This window comes from Alnus glutinosa, chromosome 9 (genome assembly GCF_958979055.1).
Source record: "Alnus glutinosa chromosome 9, dhAlnGlut1.1, whole genome shotgun sequence".
Lineage (NCBI taxonomy): Eukaryota > Viridiplantae > Streptophyta > Magnoliopsida > Fagales > Betulaceae > Alnus > Alnus glutinosa.
This window is the reverse complement of record NC_084894.1, coordinates 20,874,903-20,888,737: the sequence shown is the minus strand read 5'-3', so window position 1 is coordinate 20,888,737 and position 13,835 is coordinate 20,874,903.

Genomic DNA, 13,835 nt, shown 5'->3' with positions numbered 1-13,835 from the left:
CCCATGGGTCGACCCGTATACTTAAACCTTTTTTTTTCAACATTAAAAATTAAATCTAAACAATCATGTTACACCTCTCTTTCTCTTACTGTCTAAAGAGTAAAGACCAAACTAAAAAAAATCGCACAAAAAACAAAACAAGTCTTTTTATTTTATTGAGTTAAAACTTGAACAAAAAAGCCAAATACCAAAAAAATTTAGCCGGGTTTTTTTCTTTTCTTTGAAGTTTTTGAACTTAGAAGTTGAACCAAGACAACTAAACAATAAAACAACTCAATGTTTCATATTTCAACTGTGAAATAATATAATTTTTCAAACAATATGATTTTTTTAGTTTAAATTTGTGTTTTTACTTTTATTTTTATAGACTTTATTAATAAATTGGTCAAACGGGTCGGGTCAGGTCAACCCGTTATTTAATAGGGTCGTGTTAGGGTTTAATGATTTTACCATTTTATCTAAACAGATCGTGTCAAGGTTGACCCTTAACGGGTTGGCGGGTCAAACGAGTCGTGTCAACCTATTTTGACAGCCCTACTTGTGGACTATGGACTATTTGAATATAGTTTGATTTTTTAATGTTGTGAATCAAACCATGTTGTGAGTGTGGGTGTGTTGACTTGTGGACTATGGACTATTTGAATATGGTGTGTTGACTTGTGTTTAGAATTTGATCTCAATAATCAATATGGTCCCTGCTCAAGGGTGAAATCAATGTTGCAAGAAAATGTTGGAAATTTTGTAGACTTGGCTCTTGAAGATATTGTAGAACTTCTCAGCAGGTGCCATGTTTCTACTTATATAAAAAAACGTTGTTACTACAAGTAGCATTTCCCAAAACTAGGCCTCTCCAAAATATAGAACTAGGCCAAAAAAAGGTTCAAAACAAGTCCAACAGTTAAAAAAAAAAACGATGGTTGGCAGTTATAACAGCCAATCGCCTAGCCGGTTACGGTTAGCGGTTTTGTCCAATAACCACTAATCGTAACTCCCTTTTCACCCCTATAGTAAGGTGTCTGGTGGTTTTACACGCCACTAACTATTAGTGGCATGTAATTTGTGGCGCTTTTAACACGTGGTTAATTGGAATTTAATGGCATGTCCTTCTTACCATGCCACTAATTAGTGGTGTGTTATATTAGACACGCCATTGATTTCAGTGGCTTTTACTTCAAATTTCAGTGGCGTCTCTAATATAACAAGCCACTAAATTTGAAAGTTTTTTTTAAAAAAACGAAAAAAAAATTGGATGCGGTTTGGAGAGTGAAATTTTCTTGGTGCAGTTTTATAATGAATTTCACATTCCACACGAAGCATTCCAGAAATACCAACAATGACCAACACCAAAATCCTTTAAATAAGAATAATAGGTTACAGATATCAAAATGGATAAAGAATAAAAAACAAATGAAAAAAATCTAGGGAAAAGGAGACATCATGGAAGAGAAAGCATTAAAGTACAGCAAACATGTCAAAATGGATAAACTTCCAGAATTCCACTATTTTCTAAGTTCAAACTCCAACAGAAAGAAGCATCAATATTTTTTTTTTTTTTTTTTGTTCAGAATGCAGGGGTGGGGGGATTAGTGAGTGCATCCACAATAATTGTTCCAAAGAAGTTTACTTCAGCAGATGAAGCAAGGAAAACTAACACCCACTTTCTTCCAATAATTACCAAGTAACCGACAGCAAATAGACCCATTTAAAATGAGCCATATATATATATATATATATAGCAAAAACAAGTACTAAAACAAGAAAACAGGATTCTAGACAACAATGGATAAAAATGAGCACCGCCTTTGAAGGCACACTGTCAACTATTTGAAAATGGCCATGAAGACTGCCACACTATTCCTTCTTCCTATCCATCAATGGCCCCCTAGGAATCTTGCTCAAAACCTTTGCATCAAAAACTATGTACTGCTTCCAAGATGTCCCAAAAACATATTATATATTGTTAGAAATCATCAACATATTATTTAACGTAACATGCGCAGCGGAAATAATATAGAATAGGTTTTAGGCTTACCTCTGGCCATTGTTGCTCAAGCGCTTCTCAAGAACTTCTAAAGAATAAAATATTGATGCGTCTTCTAACCTATGTCTTTTGCTTAATGGTTATACTGATGGTGTACATAGACACTCTATTTATAGGCTAGGTTAGGGACCCTTAAAATGGTAAATATCGTATTGTTCCTCCCATCAAGGAAACAATATTATTAATTGATTTTTTTAAAATCAATTAAGCGATTCCATTACGGTAATCTAAATTAATAAAAATTACCATAACTTTAATATCGTATATTATATTTATTTATTAAAACATAATAAATATAATAAACACCGTAATATGTGATATAAAGGCCACATAAGGAAATAATATTTTACATTCTCCCACTTGGCCTTTATGACACATAACCTTATGGTATTACGTTCTTTAGTTTGGCCAATCTCTTATGGAATCCTCCAACTCAAATAAAAAATGTTTCATATGAATCATGGCGGTAAAACCATTATAAAATTAGGTCGTCCCTTCCATGTATCACAGTGTAAACCATTCCTTATGTGAGTACCTTATGGATAGATAAGCTTTATGAATGAACTTCCTATAAGTCATTCGGGTCCAACTTTATTTATCTTCATAGATAAAATAACAAATGTGCACAATAAACTTTATTACAATAACTTTATGTCTATAGATCAAAACTGAGTACAAAATGAATCAACAAGTCCCTTATGGTCCACATGACCTTTAAACTGTTTTACCGGTAAACCTTTTGTCATGGGGTCTGCAACCATTGATTCTGTACTAATATGCTCAATGAAAACTTCATGTCTCTTAATGTTATCTCTAACACTAAGATACTTGATGTCGATGTGCTTACTTCTGCTTCCACTTTTGTTATTCTTAGAAAAGAAAACTATAGCAGAATTATTGCAAAAAATCTTAATGGGTCTTGCTATTGAATCGACAATCTTTAGTCCACCAATGAAGTTTCTCAACCACAATGCCTGTGTAGTGGCTTCATAGCATGCAACGAACTCTACTTCCATGGTAGATGTAGGAACTATAATCTGCTTGCTGCTTTCCCAGGATATAGCCCCTCCAGCAAGAAGAAATATATATCCTGAAGTAGACTTTCTACTATCTACACATCCAATAAAATCTGAATTTGTATACCCAAAAACCTCCAAACGATCGGTGTGTCTGAAAGTCAAACTGTAACCCTCAGTTCCTTCAAGGTATCTCATGACCCTCTCGGCAGCTTTCCAATGCTCTAATCCTGGATTACTTTGGTATCGTCCCAGTATTCCAACCGCCAATACAATGTCAGGTCTGGTGTAGACTTGAGTATACATCAGGTCCTTACTGCAGATGCATATGGGATACTTTTCATTTGTTGTTGTTCCAATTCATTTTTGGGACACTGGTCTTTACTGAATCTTTCTCCTTTAGTGATAGGTGCCACACTAGACTTATAGTCACCCATCCTGAATCTCTCTAAAACTTTTTCAATGTAGATCTTCTGAGATAGTCTCAATATTTTATGTTGTCTGTCTCTGTGAATCTCTATGCCAACGACATAAGAGGCTTCACCCAAATCTTTCATTTCAAAGCTTTGAGAGAGTAACTGCTTAGTTTTATGTAGCAAACCTAAATCATTGCTTGCAAGTAAAATACCATCTACATATAGGACTAGAAATATCACTTTACTCCCACTGACCTTAAGGTATATACATTGATCAACAACGTTCTCAATAAATCCAAATGGGGTAATAACCTTGTGAAACTTAATATACCATTGAAACTTAATTAATATTCTTTTGATTTTTACCCAAAAAAAAAAGGAAAAAAAGAAAAGAAAAGAAAAGAAAAGACTGCTTCTTTTGGCTGAAATTGAATTGCAGGTAAAAATAAGTATATATTGTATTTTAATTCACTGTTTCTTTCTCATCAGCATGCAAATTCTCCAACTAACTAATTAAAATCTGAATTTGTATACCCAAAAACCTCCAAACGATCGGTGTGTCTGAAAGTCAAACTGTAACCCTCAATTCCTTCAAGGTATCTCATGACCCTCTCGGCAGCTTTCCAATGCTCTAATCCTGGATTACTTTGGTATCGTCCCAGTATTCCAACCGCCAATACAATGTCAGGTCTGGTGTAGACTTGAGTATACATCAGGCTCCTTACTGCAGATGCATATGGGATACTTTTCATCTGTTGTTGTTCCAATTCATTTTTGGGACACTGGTCTTTACTGAATCTTTCTCCTTTAGTGATAGGTGCCACACTAGACTTATAGTCACCCATCCTGAATCTCTCTAAAACTTTTTCAATGTAGGTCTTCTGAGATAGTCTCAATATTTTATGTTGTCTGTCTCTGTGAATCTCTATGCCAACGACATAAGAGGCTTCACCCAAATCTTTCATTTCAAAGCTTTGAGAGAGTAACTGCTTAGTTTTATGTAGCAAACCTAAATCATTGCTTGCAAGTAAAATACCATCTACATATAGGACTAGAAATATCACTTTACTCCCACTGACCTTAAGGTATATACATTGATCAACAACGTTCTCAATAAATCCAAATGGGGTAATAACCTTGTGAAACTTAATATACCATTGAAACTTAATTAATATTCTTTTGATTTTTACCCAAAAAAAAAAGGAAAAAAAAAAAGAAAAGAAAAGAAAAGAATGCTTCTTTTGGCTGAAATTGAATTGCAGGTAAAAATAAGTATATATTGTATTTTAATTCACTGTTTCTTTCTCATCAGCATGCAAATTCTCTTCATGTTCTAATATTGGCCGTTACAAACTGTTATTTACACCATACAATAATTACTAACTAATAACAAATCATGTACGTTGTGTTACATATTAGTTTGATTTATTTTTCTTATTAGATTATTATCATTTAATTAAGTTTGATTATTATATTTTTATTTTTCCACCTATCACAGTTTCATATTTTAATTTATCACCAATTAATCTTTACATGTTGCTTCTCAACTTCTCCAACTAGTCAGCGCCCGTCTCCCATAATGCACCCCCAGGATGCACCTTCACTTGTATCTATGACTTCTTTGTTCCATCTTTCATAAATAATTTGGTCCTGTTTGTGTGTTCAAAAAAAAAAAAAAAAATTGGTCCTGTTTGTTAATTTTTTTTTTTTTTTTTTTTTAGTTTAAAAAAGTATTATAATGTGACATACATGTGAAAACTATTTTTGTGTTTTTAGATGTGTTTTGTGTTTAGATTTTTTTGTTAATATTTTTACTTTGATATTAACGGAACCATACATTTTGAATATAGATAAGTACATTGGCTTACCTAAAAACATTACGGCATCATTTCGTTCGCAGAATGATTATACCATTAAGAAAATGAATAATTATTATTAGGAATAAATGAGGGTGAAATGAAATAGTTATTCTTATTCCTTAATTTGGTGATAAAAGATATGCCCTATTTGGAATTGAATCAAAATTACTAAAAAAATCCACATGATTTTTTTAAAAAAAAAAACTAAAATAAAAAAAAATAAAAAAAATAAAAAAAATAAAAAAAAAGGAAAAAAAAGAGAAGAGATTTAATTGTTGTGGCTAGCCGGCCACCCACAACAATTCTAAGTTATTCACCATTTTTATTTTTATTTTTTTTTTGGAGGGGGGAACGTTGTCTATTCCATAAGGAATAGATATTCCTCTCATTTTTTAGACGAATGGATAATTCTTCTTCGTATGGGAGTAATTATTTTCACAAGAATAACTATTCATAGGAATAAGTCCCTATCTAATAAAAGAATGGTTATTCTATAAAAATAGTCATTACATTCCTGTCTTCCGGTGGTCTATCACAAACCAAATGAGCCCTATGATTTTCCCAATTATCCCAAGAATTTGATTAACGTGCAAAATCCAAATGATAAAATTGTCATTTTTAAAAACCCATATATCTTTTTGAATAAATTGTAAACTAAAAGAAGTAAAATTAGATTTAACCCTTAAAATTAAGACATATCATTGCAAATATTTGGACTTCTCTCTCCTTGCTTTCATGGTTTGCTATGTTTGTTTTAAACGAAAGATCTGAGTATTTCATTGATTAAAGATCATGAGCTTAAAGCTCATACATCACAAAAGCATAAAGTTCTGCAAAAATTATAGTCACATGCTATGAGGTTACATAGTTATAGACACAATTTTTACAATAAAGTGTTATCTATGAATTTCATATTCCACTAACCCACGTACAAAAATAGTTAAATAGAAGATCTGCTCCGAGTAATCTAGATCTAAGACAAAAGTAGCCAAATATCCAGAAAATTTATATAGTTATAGATACAATTCTTACAATAAAGTGTTATCTATGACTTTTATATTCCACTAATCCACGTACAAAAACAGTTAAAAAGTAGATCTGCTCCGAGTAGTCTAGATCTAAGACAAGGGTGACCAAATATCCTAAAAATTTATTTAAACCGGCCGTGAGATATAACCCATCACACCAAACTATCCAAGCTGTGAGAGATAAACCCTCACACCTGACTAACCTTCAGTCCATAGATCGCCCATGAGGACAGATCTAAAGAGAAGAAAACTCTAATTCAAAGCAAAAATACAAATAGCAAAAAGCATCAGCGGTCAAGGAGGAAATGAATGGCATAGTACAGAAGTAGTTGAACTGATGCATAGAAAAGATGCCAAAATTACTGATCCCTACAAACAAAAGAAAAACTAGCTAGAATGGGAGAGGGAGTGTAGGAGCAGTGAATAGAAAGGAAAAGGGAGATGAGGAAGAAGCAGATATATTTTCTAAGGAGTAGAGTCTAGGGCTGACTTTGTTTAAGCACTCCAAAAAGACATTTACATTCGACTCAACAAATATTTAACTAAATAATTTGGTTTTTTTTTTATTATACCTATTGTAACCGTTTTCTATAGAATATATTTGTCATTGGCTTAAAAAAAAAAATGTTCGTGAAGCTAACAATTTTCAGACCAATGGAAAGTATTTTCTAGCTTTTCTGGAAACACGACATTTTCAGACTAATAGAAAGAGTATTTAGCTTTTCTGGAATCAATGTTTTTATATGACTTAATGAGATTCTATCATCACGTGTTAATTGCCTAAGCTTTGCTAAATTTGTTTGTGTTTTTCCCTTACTGAGTCTGCTAAGTTTTTATGTTTTGATGACCAATGCGAATAATATTGCCATCAAAACATCTATTTTACGATCAAGATTTTTTATTGTTACATAAAATAGTATACATGGTGTCACGTTATTTAAATTTTTCTTAAAATTATGTAACAAAATATATATATATATATTTGTGAAATCTAGTCTTGACAATAACATCGATGATCTCCATCTCACTTAAAATATAAAATAATCCAATTACCTTAAGTAAAAGATGTCTAATGGACAAGCAATAACTTAATTGATATATCATGAAGTTTTGAACACCATGTTTTATCATTACAACTTGTATATAATTTTTTTTAAAATCAATTATTTGATATATATGATACACATATAGAAAAATAGATCCAATGATTAAATTGAAAAAATAAAATAAAATAAAAAATTGTTAGAATTGTATCAAAGTTGTATAGAAGTTGTAAATGTATCATATTTCAAACTACAATAACAATAAAGCCCTATTTCAATGTTCCAATTTTTTTTTTTAATTCAGTATGAATATTTTTCTTCATAGAAAAGATCTTAAACAATAATGTGTTTTGACTTTTGAGGGTTTTTTTTTTTTTTTTTTTTTTGAAAAAATGTTTTGAGTGTTAAAGATAATATGTTGGTAGTCCTGCATTTCTAAGATAGAAGGCACATTCATATTCTTCTCTCTATAAATAAAAGAGCATTATTTGTATTCAATCATTCAATAAAAGCAATATGTAGCCTATAGGGCTTTCGTGTGTAGATGTAGACATACTGTCGAACCACCTTAAGTTTCTATCTTTTATTATTTTTGCAAGTCTCTATTTTTTTATTATTCCGCTTTATTTTATTTTAGCTTTATGTTTTCTTTCATTGAGGTGATATAAAGGTGAAAATTGTTTTCATGTTTTTAAGAGTATTTTGTGTTTAGTTGATTGTTAATATATATATATATATATATATATATATATTTATTTATTTATTTATTTTTTTTATTTTTTTGAGAAAAGAAAAGAAAAGATAGATAAAAAAAAAAAAAAAAAAAAAAAAAAAAAAAAAAAATAGCAAACAAGCCACAATCAACGAATATAAATAAAAAGGAAAAAACAGAGTATCTCATTCTCTCCTCTCTCTCAAGGCGCCACGCAGACAGTCAAGGTCTATTCTACTTAAAGCCACGTGACCTATTTTACTTTGGCTCTTTCGACCATACGTGTAACCGAGAGAGAGATAGAGAATATCCCACCTCAGTTAATTCTTAATTTATATAAAGACAGTGGGCTTATATATATAAATAGTAATAGACGAAGATTAAAAATAAATTTTTTAAGAAACACCCAATGGAAATTTCGCCCCCCTGAATAAAATACTCTTTTTCCGTTAAGTTCACTGTGAAAGCCTTGGCTTGCAAGCCAAGGGTGGAGGGACCCGGACAGAATATACCCTTCCCGAAAATCTGCTCTTAAATACTCATCTCTTTACTTTCCAAAAACACGAAAAAAGAACCAGTGAGAGTTATCACCTTCGTACTCTGTTTTGCCTCTGTTTCTCTTTGCTCTTTCCTCTGTTTCTTCACATCCTGTCTCTCTCTCTCTCTCTAGCTTCAAAACTATGGGTGCCCGCTTCACGGAAACGACGATCCGGGAACAGAAATCTACGAAAGCACACACGCGAGCCTTTCCTCCTCGGAGAAACCAGATCAAACGCAAGATTTTCAAAGTCGTTGCGGTTAAAATTGGGTCCATGGTGGCTGGGTTCGGAAGGAAGAACACTGAAACTGGAGGCTTTCTCAGCTCAAATTCCACAATCCCAACTGGGTGCAACGCAGATGCCTCGTCCTGTCCACGACCAATCAGATTGCTGCCTGAAAAAGACCTACTTTCTGAAGCTGTGATTCCAGGGTCTATTGCAACCTGATCTTATCATACTGTTCGTATATTTTTAGTTCTCTTTTTTTCTTTTTTCTTTTTCAGTCTCAGTTCTTTTCTCCCTTCAAACCGATGTATAAATTGATATTATTATTTGTTGCCAAGCTCATTCTAGTTCATGTTTATTTGTTTCTTTAATACTCTACAATAAAATTCTTGGAAATTGTGATTATTGGAGGAAATGGAATGTGTAATCAGGTATCTAACGAATGAGAATTGGTAATAGTTAAAATTATCCAACAGTTTTCTGATGATATCCGTTTTTTGTTTTTCTTTTCTTTTTCCAGTGTAAGGTAAACCCATGACTATGTTGTGAATTATAATTTTGTTCCGTGTTCATTTTTTCTTTTTCTTTTTCAATTGTTGGATTAATCAATTAGCCAAAGTTTATCCTTGTAAGAGAAAAATAAAATTTCGTTGCAGGGGATTTGTATGGTACATCTGTGGATTCTCGGCAGCTTTTACTTTGAGATGGTATTTGAGTGGAGAGAGAGAAAAAAATACGATAGACTAGCAAACGTCTCAATTGAAATATTTACGTTTCAAACATTTCACTTAACAAAATTCTGTCAGAATTTATTGTTAAATTTTATCAAAAATTTTAAAATACTCATGTGTTTGCTTCTTCTTCTTTTTTGTTATAAAATTTTATTTATTATTATTATTATTTTTTATAAAAATCTTAACGGAGTACCCTTAAATGAGATGTTTGAAAACGTGAGTACCCAGTTTGAGACGTTTGTTAGTTCAATACCCTTATTTCAAAACGGCATATAATTCGATACCCTCTTTTACAAAATTGTTCAAAAAAATAAATAAGTTGACGTGGTGGTGATGTAACATAAAAGTTATAGAATTTTTTATTTTTTTTTTCAAAAAAAAAAGTGAAAGAATAAATTTTTGATTTTTGATTTTTTTAAAAGTGAAAGTGAAGAAAATTATTTGTTAATACTAATAAATGACCATTTTTAAAATTCACTTTTCACTTAAAAAAAAATATATATATATATTTTTGTTCTTTTCCTTCTCTCATCTTTGATTTAAAGAGCACCAAAAAAAAAAAAATTGATTTAATTTTTTCTTGGGTCCTTTTCTCGTATTTTCATTTTTTAAGATTTTCATTAGATTTGTAAGGCCATGTGTAAAATTTATGTACCACAAATTCAATAATAATTTTTAAAAATAATAAGACGAGAAAGTGAAAAAGAAAATGTATAGCATGTCTTAAAATATAAAAAAAATGAAGCATAATATTCCACCAGACTTCTTCAATCACATCCGAGAAAAGGGTGAATTTTGTTATTATGCACTAAAAGTTTAGCTTTATGACGATGTGACTGGATGTACTATGTAGCGCAGCCCAACAAGAAAAGAAAAGGTTCTAACATTATTATATACACATAAATTATATACAGATTTATAAGAAATTTTATATGATGTACATATAAAATTGGCATATATTTTTTGACATGTGAAAATCACATGTTTAAAGGATATATATCATTCTTATATGTGGGTTGTATAAAATTTTGTTATAAATCGGTTTATAAGAAATTTATGTCCTTATTATATTATATTATGTTATTGATGCCGGTTGATACATCAATTTATTATTTATTTTTTATTATTATTATGCACTAGTTTATGATGGGCTGCATATACGATTGATCATAGAAAAAAAAAGACAAAAGTTTTCTACAGATTAGTTTGTATGAAATTTTTTATAACTCACGTATAAAAATAACACGTATCTTTCAAATACGTAAGAATCACATATTTTTTTATTAATGCTATTAAAAAGCATGTGAGAAATACATGTTATATAACACGTGTTTCTCATATGTCAATGGACACATATTAATTATATATATATATATATTATTAAAAAAATTCTATAAAGTGATTTTTAAAAAATTTCTGTCCATAAAATAAAGCCGTAGAGTGATGGAACAGTAGGCAAACGAAAATTAGAACCTGACCCGTGAGGAGAATTCAAACAACCCGACTAATATGAGAGAATGCCGGGGATTGTAGCATTGAGAATATAATATAATAATATAATTATTATTTATTTATTTTGTGGTTCTCCGTTAACTGAATTTGGTGGTGGGACCAACTTTTGACCCGTCATCCCCCTTTTTTTTATAATATAAATTAGTTTTTTTTTTTTTTTTTTTTTTTTTATAAAAGGGTACTGCTTTCATTAAAACAAACCAAAGACCCAAAGGTCTCATTACAATGTTAAGGAATATCAAGACTCCCTAAACAGAAAACCAGAATTAAATTCTGATTTGGGAGCAAACTACCTAAAAAACACGCAAAGATTACAAGATCATACATTGGAAGCCACCCTAACCAAATAAGCACAACTACTAAAAAAGGATGGCTGATCTACTCTATAAAGCGAAAAACTCCAATAAAATCCAAGCATCTAACAGGTAGCTTGCAAATCTAACTAAAGAACACAACAACCGACAAAACACCCCCACAAACGAAGATGGCCGGAACATTGCAACTAAGAAAACCAAAAACAAATACAACCCAAACAGAGGCTCGGGGAAGTGATGGAGCGATCTTCCGATAACCGTCGTTCGACGTGGTAAAGGTTGCCGGGAGAGTGGCGCATGACCATCACACGCCAGGAAGGTCTTTGGCGCGTGAATGTCACGCACCGGTGTGGAGGGGGCGGTGGAGAACACGCCGAACGTCGGGGGACTCGGAGGACGCCGGGGAACCCAAAGGTGAGGTCGGTGTTGTGCAATAATGGAGAGAGAAGCGTAGATTTAGATCGTAAAATTTCGATCCAAACAAACCTTCCAAAAACACACAACACACGCCATCCTCACCACGGAGCTCATCGGAAATCCCCAGCACCTGAAAACCTTTGCTTGCACCAAAGAACAACAGAAAAACAAAGAACCAACAAACCAGAAAAAAAAAAAAAAAAAAAAAAAAAAAAAAAAAAAAAAAACCTCCACCGGTTCAAAACAACCGTAAAGAAACAAATCTCCACCAACCCTAGAGCTTGGAGAAACAGACCATCCACTCCTAAAAACAAGCCAAGGAGGAACAAAAAAACCACCCTAACCATAAAGGCTAAGGGGAGACACCAGCACCCAAAGGGAAAGGCGTCAAGCCCCCCCTGAATGAAAACCAAGCAACTCAAAGCTTTTCTTTCTTCGGTTTTTCCTCTGGAGAAAAATATCAGAGCAAATGTACTAAAATCTTATAATTTCTATATAATATAAATTAGTTAAGTACTAATTATTAATTTTAAACTATATCACATAAACATTTATTATTTTTAAAATATAATTAAAGAAAAAAATACATATATCCTCCTCAAACTACCACTTAATTGTTAATGTTTATATTTTTTAATATTTTGTTATTTTATATTTTTTTAATAATTTTTTTAGTGTTATTTTTTTAAAAAAAATTAAATAATTTATTACAATGTATTTTTGTCAGTAGAATGGACATTGACATTTTTTTATAGTTTAGAGAGAGACATTAACACAGTTAATAATTTTAGAGACATTAACAATAATGTAATAGTTTCAAGAAGTTATGTGTATTTTTTCATATAATTAAATATGTTATAATCATTTTTGTTCTAACCTCTCCTAGTCTACTAACGGGATCGTTCCTGCAGATCATACAGATCTCTCTCTTTGTGTTTTCCTGTCCATTCACCATGTCTACAAGTGACGAAGCAAATTTAATTACGATAATTATATAACAGTTTATTAAATAGTATATTTTATATGATTTATACAAACGTGCAAAATGCCACTCGAATAAATCCAAATTAAAAGTTATTCGACGATGCAGAGCCGTGCAAAGATGGAGGGATTACTTTCCAAGTCCAACTCTAGGATAAGGATTAAGGTTGTCTTGGCAAAAACCATCTCAACCCCAAAGTGTCGATAATTCATAGATGTACCATATAAGTTAAAAATGATAATTTTTGACACGGTTTATAAATTTGACACGACATTATAAGATTTTATAAGATTTGAATTTAGGCTTAACAGGTTCGGATTATAAATCTAAATGGATTTACTTATTTATGACAAGTTTATAAATATGTTAAACGGGTTAAAAATAGTCGTAAAACCTAAGGCTGGCTAAACAGCCTAAGAGTAAGTAGCAGATTCCCAACCATTTTTCTTATATTTAGGGAACAAAACTACTTTTTGCTTCCCTATAAAATAGATACCCCACAATAGATTCCCTTACTTTTCCCTATATCAATTAATTATACTTCTTTTATATTAAAATAATACATAGGGAATGAATAGTAGACATGTATACACAGGGAATCACTATTCATTCCCAACCCCCTCATCTAAATATAGGACATCTGCTGTGGGAGGTTTTTTGATGTTTTTAATGAAATTTTTCCTAAATATAAGGAATGGAACCAATATAGGGTAACTACTACTAGTGCTCTAACACCTCATATTTCACCCACATTTTGAGCTTATTTGGCAAACAACTCTCACTTTTCTTCTATTTGTTTTACTTCTCCCAAAAAAATCAAATAAAAAACATTATATCTTTCTTTCTTTTTTCATTTTCTTTTTTCACTTTTTAAATCACATCAATAATTTTTAATTATTATCCAAATAAAAAATTTTATTACAAAACAAAACATTTTCACTTTCTATAAAACAATTCCAAATATTTTAATATTTTATATCGAATCAATCACTTTTTA